Source organism: Heteronotia binoei, chromosome 3, assembly GCF_032191835.1.
Source record: "Heteronotia binoei isolate CCM8104 ecotype False Entrance Well chromosome 3, APGP_CSIRO_Hbin_v1, whole genome shotgun sequence".
Classification (NCBI taxonomy): Eukaryota; Metazoa; Chordata; class Lepidosauria; order Squamata; family Gekkonidae; genus Heteronotia; species Heteronotia binoei.
In genome coordinates, this window is record NC_083225.1 from 165,866,040 (window position 1) to 165,892,757 (window position 26,718).

The window sequence follows — 26,718 nt, forward strand, 5'->3', positions numbered from 1 at the left end:
CAAAAGAACAAGGATGGTTTGTGTAAAGAGCTGAAAATAGTTAGAGTCTGCACAGGCCAGAAAGCTTTCCACAAGATTTCTGGTATTGGCAAGAAGAGCAGACTCCACCCCAACACTACTCCTTGTTCAATTAGAAGGGATGTTGGACCTTTTTCAAGACAAGGTATACTATTTCACTTGGAAAAAATATGACCCAAGGTCAGTGCATCCATCAAAATCAGTCAGTTGTGGACTTTCACCCAGGGAGGTCAGAGAGATGTCTACAATAAAAACATAAAGCCAAGGGAGACTTAAAACATAATGTGTAAAATAGCCAAAGAAGATCAGAAATGCCATGTTTGTCTTGTTTGAAAAGAAAGCAGAACTATTTCACATGAAGGAGTTAATCCCCATTTTAAGTGACAAGTTATGAGCAATGAGATTAGTCTTCTGTGTAGAAGACAGCTTCTTTTGAAGTTATTTTTTTTTAAATACATATAATATAAACCCATTGCATGCCTGAATTTTGGTCACTTTTTATTAATCACATTTCTTTTTCATCAAGTGGAAAAAAATGTTTCAGGACCTTGCATATTGATAACATTTCCAACGCTTTCAAAATTGTTAGTGCTTTATTTTTTTAAAAATAGCAAAGATATAAGTAATGTGGTTGGCCACACATAGACAACAGGCAATATCTGGCTTGCCAAGGCTTTTCTTCCAGAAAGGGTTTCACCGTCTTTTCTACCAGAATAATTGCCTCCCGGTCCATGGGTCAGTTGTCCTTGGTAGGCAATGTAGTTGTGCATAAACCAAGGGAAATTCCTTGGAAGTTCAAATAGAGCACAAAAGTCTACACTCAGACAAATTTGGATGATAATCTTAATACAATTTGGAGCTAATATTCTGGAATGATGAAAGGCAATAAGAATCCATGGTTGCTCTCCAGATTTCAAAAATTATTCAATTGCAGCCACTGTGTGGACACAGGAAGCTGCCTTGTGTTGAGTTCATCCAGCTCAGTAATGGTTATGCTGACCAGCAGTGACTATGCAGAGAGGGCTGTCTCCCCACCCTTGTGATTCAAGCTCTTTTGACAGGGGAGGGGCTGCGACTCAGTGATTAAAGCAACTGATTGGCATGAAGATCCCAGGTTCAATCCGCAGTATCTCCAGTTAACAAGCATCAGCTTAGCATGCAGAAGGTCCCAGATTCAATCCCCAGCATCTCTGGTGAAAAGAATCTGGCAGTAGGTAATGTCAGAGCCATTGCCAACCTGAGTAGACAATACTGACTTTGATGGACCAAGGCAACTTCATGTGTGCTCACACGTTCAACTGGAGAAGTCAAGAAATGAAGTGGGGCATTCTCCATGCATGGCACATTCTTTACCAATGAGTCATTATCAGGGATGGAACTAGACCTGCAGGAGATGAGGGACCACTGCTAAAAGGAATGTTATGTGAAATTGCCTTATATGGAATCAGTTCATTGATCCACTGAGATCAGTATTGTCTACTCGGACTGGTGGTAGATCTCTGGCCATTCACCTAGTGCATGAATCCTTTTTTAAACTGGAGATGTGGGGGATTAAACCGGGGACTTTCTACATGCAAACAGAGGCTCATCCACTATGCCATGCCACCTCAGCGTTCTGTAAGTTCACCATCCCTGCTCTGTTTCATTGATTGTGCCTCTTGGGGGCAAGGGAACTCAGAGCTTGCTCACATTTTAAATCTAGGATTGCTTGCTTATGCCTGCTTTCTGTTGTGGATTTTTCCATGGTATTGTTTTTTTGATTGATGGTATCTTTCATCACTGATCTATCCACTGGATGACAGCTTCTCAGTCTGAGCAAGAAAGGAACACTACTCTAGGCAGATTTTTATAATGTTTGAGCATCCACTTTTTTCATCTGTCTCAGCGTCTGCACATAACTGAAATGCCTGAGAAAGCAGACCCACATTAGCTTCACAGTCATTTAATTGTGCTCCTCACCACCACTATCCAGAGTTCTTATAATCCTCCAATGCACTTCAGCATAATGATAGCTAATGTTGTCTCTGATGTCATATTAAAATATGCATTGCTAACACAGCAGTCTGTTTAATTAAACAGGTAATGGACAAGGGTGTGGGGGGGGAGTCTCTTCCGCTCACCACCAGGAGCTAATGCCTCCAGGAAATTAAAACACTGATCTGTAAAATTGTCCTGTTTGTCTACCTCCTTCCATGTGTGGAAACAGGAAACAAGCAAATGCAAACTGGAAAAGTAAGCCTGATAATCAAATTTATGTTTTTTTTTTCCAACATGAAGGGAAAACTGTGAGTTAGCAAGCTTTCATAATTTTATAGGTCAATAGTACACATCTCCTGCACACACAAATGGAACCTCCTTCCCAATCACCCATGGAATAAATGAGTCAATTTTAAAATTATTTTATTAATTTAATTTATATCCCACTTTTGTTTCCAATGAAGACCCAAAATGGTTTACAACATTATCCCTTTTTGTACTCACAACAATCCTGTGAGATAGAGAAGACTAAGAGCATGTGACTGACCCAAGGTCATCCACTCAGGAAGAAGAAGAAGATATTGGATTTATATCCTGCCCTCCACTCTGAAGAGTCTCAGAGCGGCTCACAATCTCCTTTACCTTCTTCCCCCACAACAGACACCCTGTGAGGTGGGTGGGGCTGGAGAGGGATCTCACAGCAGCTGCCCTTTCAAGGACAACCTCTGCCAGAGCTATGGCTGACCCAAGGCCATGCTAGCAGGTGCAAGTGGAGGAGTGGGGAATCAAACCTGGTTCTCCCAGATAAGAGTCCGTACACTTAACCACTACACCAAACTGGTGTATCCACGATAAAGTGAGGGTTCAAACCTGAGACTCTTGGATCCTAGTCTGATGCTTTAATCACTTTTATAAAAATGCTCTCCTAAACTTTTCTGTTTTGCACATTCTGTGAATTGATAAAGTGTTTGTGTGTGCAGGGGGACCTTTCCAGATCTCCTCAGGCAGGCTATCCCACAAGGTGGGAGCCATAAAGGAGAATGTACATGTACGAGCCATTTCTGATTGTACCCATTGGCAGGGTGGCATCCTTAGAAGACTTTGCACAGATGAGTGATAGAATCTGGATGACCCTTATTAAGCGGGCTGTATTTTGCTGTTTAGTCAAAAATTGATTCCTAAGAACCCATATTTAAATGCAAGACAAAATGTTCCTTTGGGATAGAATTCTCATCTCTCCCCTCCCCCCAAATTGCCTAATATGATCAGGAGATATTTCCTCAATGGGAGTAAATAACAGGGCACACATTTCTGATATTTGGAAATCTTTTGGTGTAGTGGTTAAGTGTGTGGACTCTTATCTGTGAGAACTTCCTCCACTTGCAGCTGCTGGAATGGCCTTGGGTTAGCCATAGCTATCATAGGAGTTGTCCTTGAAAGGGCAGCTGCTATGAGAGCCCTCTCAGCTCCACCCACCTCATAGGGTGCCTGTTGTGGGGGGAGAAGATATAAGTGATTGTAAGCCGCTCTGAGTCTCTGATTCAGAGAGAAGGGTGGGGTCTAAATCTGCAGTCTTCTTCTTTCTCCAGCTTGTAGAGCTGGAAGAAAATGGCTTATTTTGAGTACAGGGAGATTGAAAGAGAATGCAACAAAAAGCAATTTTCAGTTGGAATTTGGGAGATAAGTATTTAAAGGCAGAGATAAAACACTGACAGTTTCTGGCTAGAGGTACCAGAATTAGGAGTGGGTCTTCTTTTTACATTTCATTAATAAAGTTTTTTAAAAACAAAAGCAGAGGTGGAGTACCTGTTTTGAGGAAAGGTTCTCTTTCTTTAAATAGACAAGTCTGTAATATTATCATGTACCAAGAGCAAAAGACACCAGGTACCCTAGGTCAATGCATAAGTTCACAGATGGCTCAAGTGGCTTTTCCCACAATGAATGGTCAAATGCATTCCCAGAGCACTTGTGAATGGTGCATGCATGTATCATCCACCATTCAAATTATTGTTCCTGGGCAAGGTAACTGACAGGGAGGTAGCTGAGCAGCTCCAGTGTTTCCTGGATGACACATCAGCATTTGGTCCATTCCATTCTGGTTTCTGCCCTGGTCATGTGATGGAGACGGCATTGGTCACCCTCATGGACAATCTCTGTAGGCAGCTGGATTGAGGCAGGTCAGTGCTGCTGTTATCATTAAAGCTTACCAATACAATGAATAAATTCCAACTGTGTAGCACTAAAATATAAGAGAGTCCTGTGGCGCAGAGTGGTAAAGCTGCAGTACTGCAGTCGAAGCCCTCTGCTCATGAGCTGAGTTCGATCCTAGCGGAAGCTGGTTCAAGTAGCTGGCTCCAGGTTGACTCAACCTTCCATCCTTCCAAGGTCGGTAAAATGAGTACCCAGCTTGCTGGGGGGAGAGTGTAGATGACTAGGGAAGGCAATGGCAAACCACCCCGTAAAAAGTCTGCCGTGAAAATGTTGTGAAAGCAACGTCACCCCAGAGTCGGAAACGACTGGTGCTTGCACAGGGAACTCCCTTTTTTAAGCACTAAAATAAAATGTTTTATCACATTTTAAAGTCCAGTTTTTCTGTGTCATTATTCATATCATAATCACTACATGGAACAACAACATGACAGTCACCAAGGAGATTGTTGATTTTGTACATCCAAAGGGCTAAATTTCAATGCCCTTCATATGGAAAAAGTTCCAATTGTACCAAAAGCTGCAGTGAAGTCTCTCCCAAGATTTGACAATGATGGGTGACACTGGTCCCAGATCTGGTCAATGTTTCCAAACTTTCTCAGACCCAGAATGTCATTTCATTAACTGAAATTAACACTACAAAGCACCAGTCATCAACAGAAGTGTTTGAACTATTGTTTCCCAATTGTGTGTGACATAATGCCTGATTATGTAATTTTACCTACTTATTTCTTGCACTTCGGATCTCTGTAAAATCCTGATGGCTTTTATGCTTGTATGGTTCACTGTTTTGCCTTCAGCAGACCTTGGGTGCCATCACACCTCACATTAAAAGTGTGTGTGTAGCGCTCAAATTTGAACAGCTGAATATTGATTCGATGCAGGGCCATTCAGACGAGCATCCAAGAATGCGACTCATTCTGTTGTTGAGCGTTCAGACATCCAATACTATCACACTCTTTTCTTGGAGCATGCGTGATCAGGTGGTGATTTCTGGGAGGGGGGGTCCATTGAACATGCGCCCAACTGTTTGGAGGTGGGAAATCAAACGTTACTTCAGAGGGGGGGGGGAAGTTTCCAGAAATCCTCCACATTGAAAAAAAGAGACTTTTTCCTGTTCTAAATAGTGGGATAATGTCCCCCCCCCTCTGATCTTGTGTTGATTGGAGAAGCAGAAGCGTCACCTCAGATTCCCGGATGATCTGGCAATGCGCATGTCTGCTGGGGCTTTTTTTTTTTAAAAAAGGTGAGAGGTAGTATCGCGCGTGAGCTGTCCAAACAGGAAAAAGCCGATCTTGTGCAGCTTTTTTGAAAAAGGACCGGACTTTATGTGCTGTCAAATTAATGCGCCATAGATGCATAGCAAGCCGGGATGACACTGGAATACGCTCGATTGCCAGATGTGGATGTCTGAACGAACACATTTAATCCGTCAGCAAGACGGAGCTGTATCGCCACTAATGGTACGTCTGGCTGCACCCCTTTTATAGCAGATTCTTGAGAACTCATCATGAAAGACTCTCCCCATGTAAATCTTGAGCTCCTGAATTTTTATCTCACGTTTTGCTTCATTATAATGTAACCTTAGTTTCCCCCACCAAACATAGCTAAGGGAAGAAATTATGGGATCTGGGCTTGTTAACATAACATAACTTGTTAACGTAACAAAGGGGGTGAGAGTCATGGAGTAAAAGGACAGGTCCTCTTGTGGATCAAAAACTGGCTGAGTAATAGGAAGCAGAGAGTGAGTATATATGGGCAGTCTTCGCAGTGGAGGATGGTAAGCAGTGGGGTGCCGCAGGGCTTGGTACTGGGTCCCATGCTCTTTAACTTGTTCATAAATGATTTAGAGTTGGGAGTGAGCAGTGAAGTGGCCAAATTTGCGGATGACACTAAATTGTTTAGGGTGGTGAAAACCAGAGAAGATTGTGAGGAACTGCAAAGGGATCTGTTGAGGCTGGGTGAGTGGGCGTCAACGTGGCAGATGCGGTTCAATGTGGCCAAGTGCAAAGTAATGCACATTGGGGCCAAGAATCCCAGCTACAAATGCAAGTTGATGGGGTGTGAACTGGCAGAGACTGACCATGAGAGAGATCTTGGGGTCATAGTAGATAATTCACTGAAAATGTCAAGACAGTGTGCGTTTGCAATAAAAAAGGCCAACGCCATGCTAGGAATTATTAGGAAGGGAATTGAAAACAAATCAGCCAGTATCATAATGCCCCTGTATAAATCGATGGTGCGGTCTCATTGGGAGTACTGTGTGCAGTTCTGGTCGCTGCACCTCAAAAAGGATATTATAGCATTGGAGAAAGTTCAGAAAAGGGCAACTAGAATGATTAAAGGGCTGGAACACCTTCCCTATGAAGAAAGGTTGAAACGCTTAGGGCTCTTTAGCTTGGAGAAACGTCGACTGAGGGGTGACATGATAGAGGTTTACAAGATAATGCATGGTATGGAGAAAGTAGAGAAAGAAGTACTTTTCTCCCTTTCTCACAATACAAGAACTCGTGGGCATTCGATGAAATTGCTGAGCAGACAGGTTAAAACGGATAAAAGGAAGTACTTCTTCACCCAAAGGGTGATTAACATGTGGAATTCACTGCCACAGGAGGTGGTGGCGGCCACAAGCATGGCCACCTTCAAGAGGGGGTTAGATAAAAATATGGAGCAGAGGTCCATCAGTGGCTATTAGCCACAGTGTGTGTGTGTGTGTGTGTATATATATATATATATGTGTGTGTATATATATATATTTGGCCGCAATGTGACACAGAATGTTGGACTGGATGGGCAATTGGCCTGATCCAACATGGCTTCTCTTATGTTCTTAAAGGGGGTGACAAAAAAAGAAAAGAAAATAGCTGTGCCTCCAGCCTACTGGCCTCCACTTCCCAACAGGAGGGATGGCCAGTGAGTGGGGGGGGGGGGCATTCAAACACAACCTAGATCCTCCAGTCACCTCTAACCAACTCAAGTAGAACTTATGAAGTAAGGTTTAATTCAAGAAAGAGGAATGAGGAATCAAAGCAGGACTCATATATACCAACTAAGGGATGCTAAACTGTGGCTTGGGAGCCACATGTGGCTCTTTCACACATGTTGTGTGGCTTTCCAAGGCAAGCCAGCTTGTGGTTTGGAGAATGCATTTAAAATTAGTTGCTTTCTTTCCACATCTTGATGTTGTGTGATTTGCTTATGGAACTTGAATCAAAAAACAGTTTTTGATTTGATTTGTATGTCTCAGTTCCTCCTGAGGTAATCCAGAAATATTGTTTCCGGACAGTAGTTCAAGATATGAAGGAGAAAGAAGATTTTTCTGGATTTCCCCCATTGTTCAGCCATCCACATTTATCAGGTTTCTGGATTAATCAGTTAAAGCACACACACAAAAAAGACTCCGATTGAAAAAAAATATGCATTCCCCTTACTTTTAAAAAAGATTCTTTTTTAGGGAGGAGCGATAATGTTATCTTGTGGGCACATCACCAGATAATGTGACTCAGAGAATGCTGGGAAAGAATGTTCTGTGCGGCATGACCCGCAGTTTCTTCAAAGAAGAACAGAATGTGCTAGCACATGCTATTCTTTGCAGTGTATGTACAGAAAAGCCAGAAATGTACTTGTCTTCCTGTATTACTGTCTAGAAATTAGTTATTGGGCTCATTACTATCATATTTGAACACATAACCAATTTCCTCTGAATGTATGGACATATGGATTCTAGTTCTCCTGACTGATCAAACTGCTTGGCCCCTAACCTCTATTTTGTCTGCTTTGTTTTCAGCTACCTGTTTCCTCTTTCCCTGACTGTTAATTACTGAGACAGCAGCTGTTATTTCATTTCCATGAAATAAATTTATTATTCACAACATTCAGCACACATGCTATTTATTTAAGTCTGGAAACAGAGGATTAGAGACTGTAAGTTATAAACAGGTTCATGGAACACACCTCTTTCTCTTCCACTTGCCCCTTTTCCCTCTTCCTGAAATCTAAGGGTTGGGGAACTGTGGAAACAGAACAAGTATAAAGCCTAGAGCAAAGCTGCTTTTTAAGGTTCAACTAGAAGAAACCAGCCTTCTTGTTTGGACCCTTCCCTGAAGACTGCAGTCACTCATGAGTGTGGGTATTCTTACTGCAATTTCTTATCTCTCGACCTTCTGGAGTAACTTCTGAGAGGAGCAGGAAGTTACAAGAAGAAAAGGGAGAGATCTGTTCTGTTAACTCCTTTTCTGGAGTTGGTTGGAAGGACCCACCCATAATACCTTTGTTTTACTCAAAATCTAGAATTTAAACCCTGCTTCACAAAAGCAACTTGTGTAGAACAAAGCAAGGCATATATTATTATATGGAAATAAGATCACTGAAGGTTTCCCCTTCACTTAGCTGAAGTAGCCTGGATTGGGTAATAGGAGTCTTCATCTCATTTCCTCAATGATATTTACATCCTGGTGGTGTGTGTGGTCATATTGGGAGGATACTAGGGTTGCCAACAACCTGGAGATACAATGCCCTGTACCTTTAATAGAGGATTAAGATGTGAAAATGGGCAGGTGAAACTTTTCATCGAAAAAGGAGGTAAGTAACACTCTCTGGTAATAGATCAAGAAGGGTAGCCATGTTAATCTGTAGCAGCAGAAAAGAGCAAGAGTCCAGTAGCACCTCAAAAACTAATTTGTGGCAGGGGATGAGCTTTCATAAGTCACTGCTCCTTTCTTCAGATACTACTAGAACATGAGTCCATTTGTCTTATATATTGGAAAGTGGAATGATTTCAGATGCTGAATGACATTAGCAGACAAATGACAATAGCAGGTGAATGACAATAGCAGGCTTGATTGGATTAGATGTGATACACAGAGAGGTAGAAGGCATGGAGAAATCAGCATTAGTAGCGAGACAGGAAACCTGCCTGCTGATGCCATTTTCAGGTTCTCCCTGGAAGTGATGTCCCTCTGTTGGCTGTAAGGCCATTTTTGTTTGTTTGTTTAGGGGTTGCCAGCGGGAAGTCTCCCACCAGTGCAGGAGGCCTGGCAACCCTATTAGTATATACATCACAGAGAGAAAGATAAAACATTGTGAACAATGGACCATGATACAGTTTTTAAAATTTCCATGCCAAATGCAAAAGAGTACCATGAGTCAGCATTTTATATTCTGAACTTCTAAGTTCTCTTTGAAATTATCTAGTTCTTGATTACATTGCAGTCCAAAGGATTCAATATTGCTTTGGATTCAGTATTGTCACTATTAGTAGCCCTATAAATAATGATCTTTGCCTGTAACTCCGATAGTGTCACCAGCTCCTACTTAGGGAATACCTGGAGATTTAGAGGTGGATCATGGAAAGGGTGGGGTTTGGAGCGTTATTATAGCATTGGAGAAAGTCCAGAAAAGGGCAACTAGAATGATTAAAGGGCTGGAGCACTTTCCCTATGAAGAAAGGTTGAAACGCTTGGGACTCTTTAGCTTGGAGAAACGTCGACTGCGGGGTGACATGATAGAGGTTTACAAGATAATGCATGGGATGGAGAAAGTAGAGAAAGAAGTACTTTTCTCCCTTTCTCACAATACAAGAACTCGTGGGCATTCAATGAAATTGCTGAGCAGACAGGTTAAAACGGATAAAAGGCAGTACTTCTTCACCCAAAGGGTGATTAACATGTGGAATTCACTGCCACAGGAGGTGGTGGAGGCCACAAGCATGGCCACCTTCAAGAGGGGTTTAGATAAAAATATGGAGCACAGGTCCATCAGTGGCTATTAGCCACAGTGTGTGTGTATATATAAAATTTTTTGCCACTGTGTGACACAGAATGTTGGACTGGATGGGCCGTTGGCCTGATCCATCATGGCTTCTCTTATGTTCTTATGTTCTTAGTGGAAGGACCTCAGCACAATATAATACCAGAGAGTCCACCCTCCAAAGCAGCCATTTTTTCCAGGGGAATGGATCTCTGTTGTCTGGAGATCAGTTATAATCTCAGGAAATTGCCACTCTCCATCTGGAGATTGGAGATGGTTATTTTAGATTAGGATTGCCAGTTCCCAGTTGAGGGCAGGGGATCCCCCAGTCTGGAGGCCCTCCCCCCCACTTCAGGGTCATCAGAAAGTGGGGGGAGGGAAATATCTGCTGGACACTCCATCATACTCTATGGAGACTGATTCCCATAGGGTATAATGGAGAGTTGATCCATGGGTATCTGGGGCTGCTTTAGAGATAGACGCACCAAAATTTCAGCATAATGTTTGGTGCCTCTCCTCACCCCCCCCCCAAGTTTCAAAAAGATTGGACTAGGAGGTCCAATTCTATGAGCCCCCAAAGAAGGTGCCTCTAACTTTCACTATTTCCAAATGGAGGGAAGGCATTTAAAAGGCATGCAGTGTGCTTAAATGTGATTGCCAGAACTTGCTTCAGTGTTCAATCATGCTTGTCACACCTGCCTCCACCCCCAAAGTCTCCTGGCTCCACCACCAAAGTCCTCAGACATTTCTTGAGTTGGACCTGGCAACCCTGTTTTAGACGTATCAGGAATGAATTATATATTCAAAGGGAATTACCTTAAGTACATATAATTACCTGGTTCAATCCTTTAAGACATATCCATTACAATGAAGTAACACAACCTAATCTGGTAACAATTTTTAGACATTTTTTCTAAACATAATGATATTCTTTTTAACTGGTTCTCCCTCATTTGCAAAGTCCCTTACCCTCCATTCCTACTTTCTATTTTAATTGATTATATTTAGCTTGGGGGCTAATTGGATAAGGAGATGTGTGTGTGGGAGAATCTATTTGCCTAGAAGATATTAAGCTTGCTATCTACTTTCCATGCTACTGCAGAAATGTGTTATTCTCACTTCAGCATTCAATAAAAATGTTAATTTGGAAAAGAAATTATTTGCATGAAGAAAAGAACAATGTTAATATTCTCTGAATGCATGACAAAAGTTTACATGTGGAAAAAATCTTGAAAATTGCTCTGTGAACAACCACAGCTGTACTCCAAAATCCATGAAAAAAAATCACAGAGAGGTTTGGGAGCAGGGAGGAAGGATACCTAGTCCAGAAAGGTAAGGATTAAGTTGACATGTCCTTAGATAGATATTGCAATTCTCAGGAAGTAGTCAAAGCAGAACTGTTCCACCTCACAAGTAAAACAAAAAAAGTTTAATTAAAAACAAACAAAAAAGATGTTTCTGTGTGTTTTATTATTTGAAAATTGGCATCCAGTCACCCATTTACTTAATTCAAGTGAGAAGTTAGAGGATTGTTATAGCAGGGGGCTCCTAGGTCCATTCTGGGATGTTCTTGCTTTAAAAACTCAATGGTAACCGTAGAGTTTTGCCAAAATTATAGAGTGTCATTCCACTTATTGTCCTGGGGGAATGGCAACCCTATCTCTTCACTTGGTCATGCAGGAAGTTGGGGGAAGGGAACCATTCACAAGTCATTCTGCTGATCAGTTTATTCTTGAAATGTTGTTCTGCTGGGCATCTGTTCCTCTCTCCTAATTTATTTATACATTAAAATATTTATATCCTGAGTTTCCTTGCTGCTCAAAGAAGGTTACAAAGCAGGATTTAAAACATCACCATTTAAATCAAACAAAATAAAACCCTACATAACATCCATCCTTTCTGCCAGGACTCTGTGTCTGTTGTGGAGGAGGAAGGTAAAGGAGATTGTATGCCACTGTGACACCCTGAGATTCAGAGTGAAAGGTGGGATATAAATCCAATATCTGCTTCTTCTTTTGTTGAAGCAGACAAACCTTTCATCTTAGAGGTTTTGGGGGTGTAACTGCTCAGTCACCACATCTACCCTTTCTCCCCACACATACTTTGTCCTCTCAACAACCTGGTGATGTGCTAAAAGAAAGAATAACTGACCTAGGATTCCCAAGTGCTTGACAGTGACAGGCAAACTTGCCTAGAGTTGCCAGCTCTGGGCTGGGAAATACCTAGAGATTTGGGAGGAGGAGCCTAGGGGGCAGGCTTTAGGGAGGGGGGGAAGCAACAGGGTATAATACCATACAGGCCATACTCCAAAGTGGCCATTTCCTCTAGGAGAACTGATCTCTGTAGTCTGGAGATCACATATAATTCCAGGAGATCTTCATGCTCCACCTGAGGACTGACAACCCTAACTCCCCCCCGCCCTGCACTTATTTTAGTGAGTAGTGGGGGGGGGATTGGATGGGGGCAGCCAATGCTCCTTCTAAGCTATGAAGTCTTGTGAGCAAAAATTCTGCTTTGCAAATTACTGACATTAAAGTTGTGCAGTGATTTAGCTACTGCATGAATTAGTTTGCTCTGGGGCCATCCTTCCTGAGCTAACACAACGATGTGTGCGCTGGAGGTTAAAAACTGTGAGCTAGCTCACACTAACTCAGCATAGAGGGAACGCTGGGGGCAGCGGACATTGCTGACTCTGTGATGTCACTTCCAAGGATTACTCCTAAATGATGTTACCTCCTCATGTAATGGGAGTTGACCCATTCTCTGGTATTTACCACTGGGTCAAGTCTTTCCTAGAATGTTGGGAGGAGGTAGTAACGTCCTTCTCATGTAGTGATGCTTCCCCTCCCACGCTCCATTCCCAATAGCTCCTGGGGCAGGCCTGGAAACCCTAAACTGGTCAAGGTGAACATGAACTTGAACTGGATCTCCTGGTCCCTAGCTTGACATGCTAACAACCCACATCTCTCTGGCTTTTCCATCAGCCTGCCTATGAGAGCAAAATATAACTATAATAAATGCACAGGGGAAATTAATCTTCTTCTTTTAGAATCCAGTAAGTCTTGGCTGTAATCTCAGTTTTGCTGGCCTTATCTGCTCATGGTTCAGGAGCTAGTGGAGAGACTGGGACTGGTCCAGGGTGCTGAAAAAGCTGACACACATGTTTGCTTCCCAGAGCACCAACATTTTAAAATTATGTCGCAGTTAGACTTTTGCAATTAGAATAATCACACATTTTAAGTAATCAAAATTTTTTTGCATTTTCCCTTCAATATTCCACCTGTTCATCCCTGTTGTGATCAAAGCTTTGATACATTTAAAATGGAGCCTTTCCAAGATAGTTTGCATTTAAACCTGTTCTTTTATAACGGTATTCATGACAGCCAACCAAAATATCTCCTTGAAAAGGGTTGACTTTGTAGTTTGTTCAGCACTTTGAAAAATTGGAAATAATACTTTGCACAGCATGCAAGCATTACTGTGACTCCAGCACATTATGCCTTTCTATCTAATGTGAAGCATTCTGAGAAATAACCTTCATGTACATAATGAATGCAAGGAGCCCTAGAGGAACATATGGGAATAGATATTTTATGGCAAGGCAAGATCACAGATAAATATAATTATGTGCAATAGAGCTACAGAAATGGAGAGTCATCTTTGCTGGAGACGGAAGAACGATTCTTTCAGTTGCTGGGGCTATTTGATCATATAACACAGAATTTGTTGAAGTGCTTTGCGTAAGTTGTAGTATTATCAAGTGATCTCACACAGTGGTAAAAGGCAAATTCAGCCGTTACATTCCTCAGCAGGAGTCCAGACCAAGAGAGCCTAGCTACTTCATTATAAGAAAGTCTGCAGGCAGAAGGTGCCATTCTTTTGCAGTTGCTTCAGGACAAATCAGATGAACAGAATCCTCCCTTAGAATGCAGAACACCTTGGCCATCATCTCCAGACCAGAAAGGCCCAGGTTACAGCCCAGCAGCATCCAGTGTTCCTCACTGTGGCAACATTTGAAAAGCAAAGCCTGAGTGGTAAGGAGAGAAATAGGGATGCCAGCCTCCAGGTGGGATATGGCGATCCTCCTGAATTACAGCTACAGAATTACATCATGGCTACCCATCTTGATATAGCTCATTTCCAGACTATAGAGATCTGTTCCCATGGAGAAAATGGCTGCTTTGGCGGGTCGACTCGATTGCATTGGACAGGGCTTTTTTTTTTTTAAGAAAAAGCCCAGCAGGAACTTATTTGCATATTAGGCCACATCCCCTGACACCAAGCCAGCTGGAACCACATTCCTGTACATTCCTGTTTGGGGGGGGAAGCCCTGACATTGTACCCTCCCGAGGTCCCTGTCCTCCCCAGGCTCCATACTCAAATCTTAAGAAATTCTCGAAGCTGGAGCTGGCAACCCTGCCACCCCATCCCCATCTGGTGGCCAGTGGGGATCCTGGCAACCCTAGGGGTATATGCTAAAAGTTTGTTCAAGATCTTTCAGGTGTCAATCACAAATTATTTTACATTTCTTTACATTACTATAGATACAGATACAACATAGATGATCTTCTTACGTAAGCATAAACATAAACATGGAGGATCATCCATGATCAATTTACACTATAAGGTCCTTGAATAATTTAGATCATTGACCCTCAGGATGGTGCCTGTGCTGATTTATTTCCTGATGCCCACTAGGTTCTTCCCCCAAAGCATCTCTTCCCTAATTCATTTCGCTGGAGCAGGAAGTGATTAAGGACAGCCTGTGCGACATTTTCTCAGTGTCTGCAGGGAGTAACAGTTTGGAAACAGCTTCTGTCATGGAACTACTCAACGTTTTGTGGTCACACCCAGCCCTCCCCCACCCCGCCCCACAGCCATTTTACTGTGTCTCAGAATATCTGTGCTCAAAATTCCCCAAATGGCTCAACAAAATTCAGGACGCTTGATTTAGACATTGCAGTCAGGTAAGGCTAGTATCAGGGGAAACATGGAAATGCTGTCAGGAGAATGCTGATTAAATATTTGACCTTTAAAAATCACAGGTTGAAGCTGAGAGATTAGAAAAATATTTTTTTTAAAAAAAATGACCCATACAGAGATATAAAGGACATGTCCACATTATAGATTTACCAGTAGCTTTTCCATATTTCTTGGAAACTGTAAGTGTATGTGGGAGAACAGGGCTCATCAGCACAGTATCTCACAAAACTACAGTTCCTGGCATTCTTTAGGGGAAGCCATGACTATGTAACATTGACAGAAGTTTATAGAACATACAGGGGCAGAATCTTATCAAAATATACACTGCATGGAAGTTATAGTTGCACAGGACTAGTAAATAATTGTACAGAAGGGATGCCAGGTCCTCGCAGGAGATGGAGGAGTAGTGGCTGCCATATCCAGGTTAGAAAACTCCTGGAGATTTAGGAAAGGAGCCTGAGGAGGACAGGGACCTCAGTAGAGTACAATGCCATGGAGTCCACCCTCTAAAGCATCAAATTTCTCCAAGGGAACTGGTTTCTGTAATTTGGAGATAAACTGAGATTTTGGGGGTCCCCAGGTCCCACCTGGAGGATGGAAACCCTATAAACAATCACTAAACACATAGATTGTATACCAAGCCAGCCCTTGCTAAATAATTCAACCAAGTATAACTAAGCATCATAGGGCTGCCAAGCCCCCAGGCTGGGTGGGGGTTCTCCCGCCCTGGAGGTCCCCAACTCGCTGACCCACATTGGGCCAGTGGGGGGAACCTCCCCCTACATCGCTGGTGTGATGACATCACCACCAAGTGATGTCATCATGCCAGTGACGTGCACCAGCCGCTCTAGCCGTTTCAAGGAAAACCTCTATGGTTTTCCCAGACGCTCTAGCAATTTGGGAGGGAAAACTCTATGGTACCTATTGTAAAGCGCACATGAAGAAAGTCCCTCGTTGGAGGCCACGGGGGACTTGGCAACCCTAAAGCATCACTGAAATTGTTTAAAGGAATTGAGAGGTAATTTACATATGGACATAGCAACTGGGTGACTATTTCACATAATGGAACACGGGGCTTGAAGGGGTAACTGTCCTCTTCCTGTAAGAACATAGCCAGCAGGGTATACATGCTGAAGTTCACTCCTGTCTGTAGGCCCTGCTTATTCCATGCAAAAGAGAAAGAGTAAAAGAATCAAATGTGGGAATAGTAAACTACACCGATACCTACTTACTGTAGTTGGATTAAGAGCCAAACTAGATGTGATGGTAACCATGGGTCTGATCTGTGGATGCTTTCACCATTTTAAAGTCTAATGTGGGGAGTACCACAAGGGTCATGTCCTGATTGGGCCTGCAGGTGGGAGAATGAAGGACCGTCTCTCCCCACATGTTCCCCAGAGAGTGCTGAGATCGGGAACCCAAAATCTTCTCGTTATCCCCGGGCCAAAGGAAGCCGGCAATCGGCAATCTACCAGGGATAGGGCTTTCTCTGTAATGGCCCCTTCCTGGTGGAACCAGCTGCCGGAAGAGGTGAGGGCCCTGCGGGACCTTGCTCAGTTCCGCAGGGCCTGTAAGACAACCCTCTTCCGGCTGGCCTATAACTAACCGGCATAGGAAACTAAGTGTAGCTCTATTAGACTTCTGCTTTGTTTTAATGTTTTTATATTTTAAATGTTTTTAATTGTGTAAATGCCTAAACTTAATATTGTTATGTTGGATTCCATGTGTTGTGAGCCGCCCTGAGCCACCTTGGTGGGAAGGGCGGGATACAAATCATAAATAAACTAAACTAAACTAAACTAAAAGAATGTGCTCTCATTGCCATCCTGGTGTCTTTCAAATGCCAAACAACTCTGTTGGCACTTGAAAAGACTTGAAAGGAGGTTGAAGAGCACATTATGATTCCATCCTGTCCCAGGCCTGATCAGGCTCAAGATCTTGCAGCATTTTAAAACCACCCCATTATACTTTAAAATGGCAGCAACATCCATGAGTCAGATCCATGGATGATGTCATACGTAATTTGGCCCTCAGTGTGGTATAGTGGATATAATTTCAGAATAGGATCCTAGAAGACTTAGGTTTGAATCCCTGCTTCTGCCATGGAAGCTCACTGGGTGGTCATGGGCAGCTCACTGAGAAGGCTGTGAGAAAAGAAGGGGAGAGTGATATTCTAAGCTTGTTTGTGTCTCCACTTGGGAGAAAAGTGAGGTAAATAGATGAAAGTCTTTTCCCCTTGCTTTTTTTTTTTGCTGTTTGTTAACAATACAGTTTTAACTGGTTATTGTTTTAATTGCTGCTGTGGTTTTCTAATAAGATTTTAAATTGCATTTAGCTGTTGATTAGCTTTGTATCATTCAGCTGGATTTGATTTTTGTTTTAGCTTTTATTATTGGTTGTTTTAATAGTTGGTTTTATTAATTGCATATTGTTAGCCATCTCAGGCACATTTTTGTAGAGAAGTAATATAGAAATCTTCAAAACAGCAAATAAGAGATCAAATAACAACATTTAAGGTGTAATAGTAAAATGTTATTGAAATTATTATTCATGGTCCATATAAATTTGTGTCTTTTCTTTCCTTCTTTGTTCTTTCCTCAGAATGGTGGTCATTCTGTCAAGCAATTTAAGGTTTGGTACAACACAGGCTAAATTTTCTTCCCTTTCTTCTCTAATGAATATCTTACTCTAAACATTTCAGATGCAAGACTGTCATAGAAAGTTTTTACAAGTGGTATTTATTTTATTTACTTTTGAGCACTTTGCCCAGCTTCTTACACAGAGCGGGTCAGAATCAGAGCAAGGGTTGAAAGTTCTAAGGCTTAAAATGCAAGCTTTTCTGACCGCTAGAAACTCTGGGTGCGTTCGAATCAGCTGTTTTCAGCTGCAGGTGGATCCAGATTAATCCTCCTCGTTCCCCTAGCTATAAAGCTCATGTTTCTATAGTAGAAACTTTACCAGCAGTTTAGGTTAGTAGATACACAGCAATGGCTGAAGTCCTGTCAGCCTTTTCTTCATTTACAGAGCTTCAGGCAGGATACCCAGCCCATTTAATCTTTAAATCCCCCCCCCTTTTTTTTTGTCTAGAGCAATGGTTCCCAAATTTTTTAGTCCTGTGACCCACAAGTCAAAATTTACTCTGTATGGTGACCCATCCAGGGCTGGCCCAAGAGTTTTTAGTTGCTGCAGGCAAACTGTTTCCTTGGATCCAATCTGGTCCAGCATTCCATTTTATATAGTGCCCTACCAGATATTTAGAAACTAACAAACATCAAACAAAGGGTGCAGCTGCCCCCACTATGAACCTTGTGGCAGAAGTTTTTCTCAACACCTGGAGAGACCTCTCTCTCTCTCTCTCTCTGGTAACTCATTTCCACCATCTAACACAGACCTCTCTACTGGGAAGGCAGTCATTGACCATGTGGTAGCCTAAAGAGCTGGAGGATACTTCAAGGTAATAGTCACTCTGTAGGGATTTGTAAGCTCTGTAAGCTAAAGGGCGCTTTCATGTTTTAACATTTGATATGGTATGTATAAAAAGAACCGCTTCCCATATGTACCTCAGCTCACCTTCATACAGTTTGGTATAGTGGTTAAGTTTGTGGACTCTTATCTGGAAGAACCAGGTTTGGTTCTGCACTCCTCTACATGCAACTGCTGGAGTGACATTGGGTCAGTCATAACTCTGTCAGAGGCTGTCCTGGAAAGAGCAGTTTCCGTTAGCTCTCTCAGCCCCATCTACCTCACAGGGCCTGTTGTAGGGAGGGGAAGGAAAAGAAGATTGTAAGCTGCTCTGAGACTCCTTTGGGTAGTGAAGGGCAAGGTATAAATCCAATCTCTTCTCCTTCTTGCAGGAGAGATAATGCAGGTCTGGAGGAAAGAAATGCTAGAGGGACTCCAGAAAGGAAATCTCCAGGGAAAGCCTTTTTGACTTGGGTGGAGAAACAGACATGATAAAAACTCCTTGTAGCAGAAGGGAAGTCTTTTTTCCCTTGGATGCTGAAAGAAGCAAAGGCTGGGAGTGGCCATTAGGGAGGGCTGGCCTTTGACCCACTTCCTGAGGCTTTGCAACCCTGACCTACAGGCTGGGAAACACTGGTCTAGAGATTGTCTGCCAACTGAAGTCCTAACAGGCATTTAAAAGCTGTTGGGGGGAAATACCAGGAAAACTGTGACAGTAGCAGCTGTGTTGATAATCTTTAATTTTCAATCTTCTATCATACATATTTATGTGTCTTACCAGGTTGTTGATTAAGACAGAATGTCACTCTATCAAACAGGTGAGAAGATCCAAAAGAAACTAGGATAGCAATATTATCAGTTTTACTTCAACTGAATGAATGCTTCCCTGAAAGTCTAGCAAATATGATGAACACAGGCATGGTCTTAGCCAGTGGGCAACTGAGACAGCTGCCCTGGGCCCCATGCTGGGGGGGGGGACTCGTCTACCCATCACTCCACCTCACCAAAGGAGGGGGGGAGACTAGCAGGCTTCTGCTGCCACTCATGCCCTTCATGTCTGGGGTGTAACAGCAGGCTTGTGGCTTAACAAGGTCTCATTTATGTCAGACCTGGCCCTCATAACAAATGAGTTCGACACCCCTGCTCTAGAGTTTGGTGCAATCCTAACTAGAGAGAGTTTTGCTGTTCTAAACCCAGGATTTTTAAAAGCGTGTAACTCTGTTTAGGATCACACCACTAATGTAGTACTGGAAGATAAACAAAACTACCCTTCTGCTCCAAAACCAGAATCCAAAGAGGCAACAAGCCTTGCATGTTTCTTTCCAAGCACAACTCTCAGGACTCCTGGGCCCAAGTAAACAAGACGTGAAATAGCAATAATAGGAAAATATCCTAGGAACAAAATAAAATAATTACTTCACATATATGTCATCTTATATTCATCTTTAGTGGTTCTGGGGCCCTAGACAAAAAGGGCTACAGGGGCTACAGAATCACAGCTCTCCTGCCACCCCACTCCCCACTGAGGCCAAGCAAGTGATTTCCGTTGCTGCATATGGGATAGGAAGGACACCCCTGCTCTAGAGATAAGTTTTATTTTGCGGTGCTGCTAACATTAGTATGCATCTTGTTGGAGTTTGATTTCTTACCTCCTCAGATCTTCCTTCCGCTAGAATTTACCAATAAAACCCCACTGTGAACTTCCTTTTCCCTTTACCTTTGGCTGGAGGTCTTTTTTGCATTTGTAAACTAACTCACACTATACTTTTCATTTGTATTCTTATTCGTCAGAGCACGAAAAGGTTGGTTTTAAAACTGTGGGACAGGTCATGACACAGTCTTCTTACACATGCTGCTGCCCTATAATAAAACGGTGTATGGTTACTTGTACCTGCTTTTGTGGCTCTTTGGGAAGCAGGCAGTTTTTGTTGAATGTTCAGTAGGAATTTTTTGATTGCCCTGTGCTATTTCCTTTTACGGCACGCAGGGTGGTAGGTGGATTCTTTACATTTGCAAAAGCTTTTGAATTTTACTGAGCAATACTTTGGATGAAAGTTTGTTCAGTACCCAGCAGCTGAGATAAGTAAGCTCCCACAGATGTTCCTATTCACTCAGTCAATAAAGATAGCAATGAGAGGGTCTGATTCATTGAGTTCTTTGCAGCAGGGAAATACATATTTCATACCAATAGTTCCATCTCATAGGGTTCTTTTGATTTGAAATGGTGTGATGGTTAAAGATTTGCAGATCTGTACATTTTTGAAACAAGCGTGTTCATACATAGGGAGAATAATTTGAACCTGCTAAGTCCCCCGGGGCTCTTGCATATTCCTCAAATAAGCAAAAAGGGGAACTAGGCAGGGTCTACAAGTCTGTTTCCATTTATTCCATTTTTTTTTCATTTACGGGAGTTTCTGCTGCCCCCTTCGTGGTATATCTCTTCAGAAGGAAAACTTATATTTGTCCATAGAAAGCCAATGTGGTGTAGTGGGGAGAGTGTCTGACCACGATATAGGAATTGCAGATTTGAATCCCCACTCTGCCATTGAAGCTTGCTGGAAGACCTTGGACCAGTCACATGCTCTCAGCCTAACATACTTTTAAAGTTGCCAGGCACCCCCTGGCAATTGGTGATGGGGGGTGGGGGTCCTGCTGAGGTGGGGTCCTGGCAACCCTACTCACAGGCCCTTTTTTGTAGCAGAAACTCCTTGGCATATTAGGTCACGCACCCCTGATGTAGCCAATCCACCAAGAGCTTATAGGGCTCTTAGTACAGGGTCTACTGTAAGCTCCAGGAGGATTGGCTACATCAGAGATGTGTGGCCTAATATGCAAAGGAGTCCCTGCTACAAAAAAAGGTCTTGCCTACTTAACAGAGTTGTGAGGATAACAAGGAGAAGAGGGGAACAATGTAAGTGACTTTGGTCCCCCCTTGGGAACAAGAGTGTGGTGTAAATGAAATAAATAAATAAACCCCCCCAGGGGAAAATTCTCAGAGCACACTGGGAATTTTATGACATTTGTTCATACTGTAGAATGGAATTTAATATAAAGCCTCCAACTTGGTCAGTTGACTCTTCTTTTGGCTTCTTCTCTGTATTAAAGACAACCATAATTAGTAGTTTTCTGCATAGCAAAGTTAGTCACCAACAACTTTTCATAAGGAAAATTAAATTCCTTTAGTGCTTAGTATCTGTAGATTAAAGGCACTAATAAATGCAGGTTTTTTTCTTTGTGTCTTTGTTTTACAAAGCCCCTATGACTTAACAATCTGGTAACATTTGTTTGTTTGGAAGACTGGTAGATCTCAAATGGGTAACATAAGGGGATTCATTTCCAGTTCATTTCTTAGAATCCTACTTAGCATTTTGAAAACAATGCTCAAATGTGAGGCAGTGAAAGAGGAAAAATATCTACAACATCTTTTTTTCTGATATTCCACACCAAGAGGATGTGTCTCAAGGTGCAGGGATATACTATCCTGCAATAAAGCTAAGAACTGTGAAAAACTATCAGCGTAGGGCCAATACTCAGTGGTAGAACGTACACGTTGTATAAAGAAAGCCCAATGTTCAGTCAGTGGCATTTTCTGTTAAAAACTAAGGTGATGGAGGACCGGAGAATCTGGAGAGCCACTGCAATTCAAAGTAGATGACTGATAGACCAATGCCCTGGCTTAGTAGAAGGCAGCTTTATGAGTGTTTATGAGTTCTTCTGATCAATCACAATGGATAACACGAAGACTTACAGCGCAAATCTTATATAGAACTTCTGCAGTCAATAGGCTTGACCTGAGTAACCTGTTTAAAGATATATATTTTTAGAAACCTAACTTACCTGTATTCTCTTTTCAGTCTCCTGCTAATGCTCTTTTATTTTGGGGGGTTAAGAATCAGATGTTCTACTTATGACAGTCCGGACACACTATTAAATTCAGTGAACATTTGATCGCAATGATATCAAGATTTGTACTCCTTTTTAAGAGTAAAATTCTATCTTGATGCTCTAATGTTCACAGGAAGACCAGATTTAGATTGATTGCAAGGAATTCCCCAAGTCCCTTTTTAATTATTGAAGCAACCAAAACACCAATAGAGATCAAATGCATGAAAGCATGCTATTTACATTTCATTAAATGAGACCAAATCTCCCTTGTTTGGGAGGGTATTCCAGACATCTGTCTCTACAAGGTATTGTGTAGCATTTGCTCCAATAGATCTGAAAAAGGATGACAGATGCATTGCTAACTGGCATGAACACAAGGCCCTTCTTTCATTAAAATAGTTGAAAGCCAAATAACATCTCCACAGACACTTTAGGAAATAAAAGTTGCCAATGAAGAGTAATAGCTTTGAACTTAAAATCTAAGCACAAATCTGGCAGTCCTGTTATTTATTGAGATAATACATGTGAAGGTCTTTGAACACTTGAAATGTGCTCTGTGAATGCTGAATATTATGAGTAGCAGATTAGCATCAGGACAGATTATTGTAAAACACCCACTCCCCAAACATATTAATCTTATTTGTCAGAAAGGAGAACCACCTACAGTTATTACACTATATGCCCAACCAGAAGCAAAGTTAGAGACACAATGGCTTGGATCCATCAGAATGTTCCCACAGATGGAAGGATCCATGGAGCATGCTTTTCCTGCCTCTCCCTCCTGCTGCAGCCCCAAATGCCCTCCAAATGCTTCTCCTTGGGGAAAGGAGAACCCCTAGAGCAGCATGGTAGTAAATTGTAGCCACACCAGCCACGGAACTGATTCTTTCTAGACCTTATAATAACTTCCAGATAAGACTGTCAACTCCAGGTTGGGAAATTCCTGGAGATTTGGTGGTGGAGCCTGGGGAGGACATGGTTTATGGAGGGGAGAGGCCTCAATGGGGTATAATGTCATAGAGTTCATCTTCCAAAGCAGCCATTTTCTCTAAGGAAACTGATCTCTGTTGTTTGGAGGTCCATTAATTCTGGGAAGTCTTCAGACACCATCTGGGGCATGGCAACTCTACTTCCTGGTGTCTGACTTGCTTTCTGATATGAGCAATTAGGAGACTTGCTGTTCCGGCCTTTGCTTCATTGGCCTCAGCCCTTGCATTTTCTTTGCTTCACGGGAACAAGTCCAACAGTGGGACAAAGAAGAAAAAACATGAGAGAAAAGACAAATTGTTGCAAAGTAGGGATTTCTTCATCTTGATGATTAAATTTTTTGGCTGAGACCAGTCTTGTATTCCAGTTCTTCTGCTCCAGAAGCAGCTACCTTTGGAAGGTGGGAAGTATTAGGAGGGAAGGGTGTGAGAGATGTAGGATGTTGTAACAAGCGGAACTTTCCTTTCTGCTCCACCCAACACCTGCATGGGATAACAACAACAACCATATGGCAGTGTGAACAGCATAGCCACAAGATCCTGTGTCTGGCAGCCAGAAGTTCTAACACTTTCTTAGCATTATGCATTACTAGGTGGTGAGCTAGACTTGTTATTGAGGCAAGAGACATTTCAGAGGTGTTTTGGCATTGCCTGCCTCTGCTTCACACCCCTGGTATTCCAAATATTAGCCAGGGCCAACCTTGCTTAGTTCCCAAGAACTGATGAGATCAGTCTAGCCTGGGCTATCCAGGTCAGGGCTGGATGGACTTAATGCCCCCAACAAAGGACCTTTATTTTCCTACTGTCCCATTGTAATTTGAGAAGAAAGATGCCCAGAAATAACCTCACTTTTCTTCTTATGGTATTTCCTTGTTCATAGTTGTAGGAGAGATCAGAGACTTCCTGTATTTCCCCTCTTCTTGTCTTGCAGACAGGGCCAGCCCTAGACTATCTGGCACCCTAGGCAAGGTGAACTTCTGGCACCTCCCCACACACTGATAATGTCACCGAGTCATGTGGGAGGCATTCAATTTGGCGCCCCCAGAAGGCGGCCACCCTAGTCAATCACCTAGTTTGCCTAGTGGCAGGGCCAGTCCTGCTTGCAGGCATTGGATTACAATTCCTGTCCATAGGCCCTGCCATACAGCAGCAAGCAGTATGCACAGTGTGAGCAATGATTCACTTGTGGAGCAGGTGGCTGGTGCTGGGCTGGGTAGGCAGAGAATGCAATGAGTTTAGAAGGCGGGGGGGGGGGCACGTTCAAAAAGAAACACTGTGATATAGGGAGCCCCTGTACAAATTATTCTGTTTTTGTTTCATGAAGATCTCTTTCAGCTTAACTAAAAGCAGCACGATGATGTTCTCTGAAGCAGATGTTACAGCGACAGTGTAGGGCTGTGACATATCTTGAAAAGAAAGCAGAGATCAGAGAATGACTAAGGCTTTGTTTTTGACAAATAACATGATTTTTTTAATGCTGATCACTAGGATAGCATGGTCACCTTGATCATGGTCACCTTGATCACCTAAGCAATGTGCTGGAATTTGAACAGAACTTGTGATGTCTCTTTGTCCTTTGCTGCAATGAATCCTTTTACTAAATACCAAAAAATGACTACATTTGACTGGTATTTTCCATATTCAAACATCATGCATTTATTAAATACTTGTGAGACCATGGTAGTGGTTACAACCGTTAACAGATGCTTTATACTGAGGAGGAGGTTGTCTTAGATGTTTAAAAAGTACCAACAAATATGTATATTTTGCCATGAAAAACTTCAGGGGGAAATCACTCTTCTATTGTATACAGATTTACATTTACCCTCCCCCCCCCCTCTTTTCTGTCTGCCCAATTAACAAACTTTATTGCTCTGCAAATTCAAAATAAGTTTGTAGTCCATTCGAGTTTGGAGTCATCTGGATATTTGAAAAGCATATCATTCACAAATTAAGCCAAGTCACTGATGAAGATATTGATCAGTATTGGACCCAGTACTGACCCCCCTGTGGAATGGCCCTAGATATCTTTACCAAATGTAATGTTTATGTATTTACTATTACTGTTCTTTATATCTAGCTGCCCAGTCCATTGCTTTTTGTCTAATTCTTGCAGTTTTGGTGGTCCAAAGCATCTAAGCTTTCTCTGAAGGGCTATATACAAGCCTTTCTATATATACAAGCAGTTCAGCAAATCAAAGATTTCAGGTTTTCACGACTGGTAACATCATTAGGGTTTGTAGAGTCTTTCAGGATCAAGTGCCATGTTCTACTGGAGAAAGTTTTCCTTCCGGATGTTTCGTTCTCAGCTAATGGTTCAGCATTGTGGTTCTCAGCTAATCAGTTCAGCAAATGGTTAGCATTGTGCCAGATGTATATCCTTTGTCACCCAAACTATTTACAATAGCAGTCTGGTTGGTTTAATGTAACTTATCACTTATTAAACTAGCTGTGGGTAATTATAAAGGTATAATGGGACCAATACTCCCTCTCGGAGCTGTAGAGTCCAGTGAGCAAAAATTCTGCTTTGTGAGTAGAATTATATTAAAGTTGTGAGCGAGCAATTTGGCTACTACATATATTGCTCTGGGGCCATCCTTCCTGAGCTAAGACAAAAATGTATGGGATAGAGAAGGTAGAGAAAGAAGTACTTTTCTTCCTTTCTCATGATACAAGAATTTGTAAGCACTCAATGAAATTTCTGAGCAGTCGGGTTAGAACGGATAAAAGGAAGTTCTTCTTCACCCAAAGGGTGATTAACACATGGAATTCACTGCCACAGGAGGTGGTGGCAGCTACAAGCATAGACGGCTTCATGAAGGGATTGGATAAACATATGGAGCAGGGGTGCATCAGTGGCTATTAGCCATAGGGTATTGATGGAACTCTGTCTGGGGCAGTGATGCTCTGTATTCTTGGTGCTTGGGGGGGGGGGACAGCAGGAGGGCTTCTAGTGTCCAGGCCCTACTGATGGACCTCCTGATGGCACCTGCTTTTTTGGCCACTGTGTGACACAGAGTGTTGGACTGGATGGGCCATTGGCCTGATCCAACATGACTTCTCTTTATGTGTGAGCTGGAGGATTAAAAACTGTGAGCTAGTTCGTTTTCGCACTGACCTTTATCGGCAGCGACGTCCCTCTTCACCGCGCAGGATCTGCGCGGATTTCGCACCAATTGCTGCGGAGCACCCAGAAGAGCCGCAAAGTCCCGTGGCTTTTGCGGCACAAATGGAAACCGCCAAAAACCAGTGATGCACTGGTGTCACTGATGTCACTTCCGGGTGAAAACCTGAATGTGATATCAGCACGTTAGGCTATATTCTGGACTTAAACTCGATAGTTTAGGGGATTCCAGAACATCATGAGACATGCTGACATCTGTCAAAGTTTTCACTTGGATGTGATGTCAACATGTAGTATGATGTTATTTCTAGTCCTGCCTCCAAATCT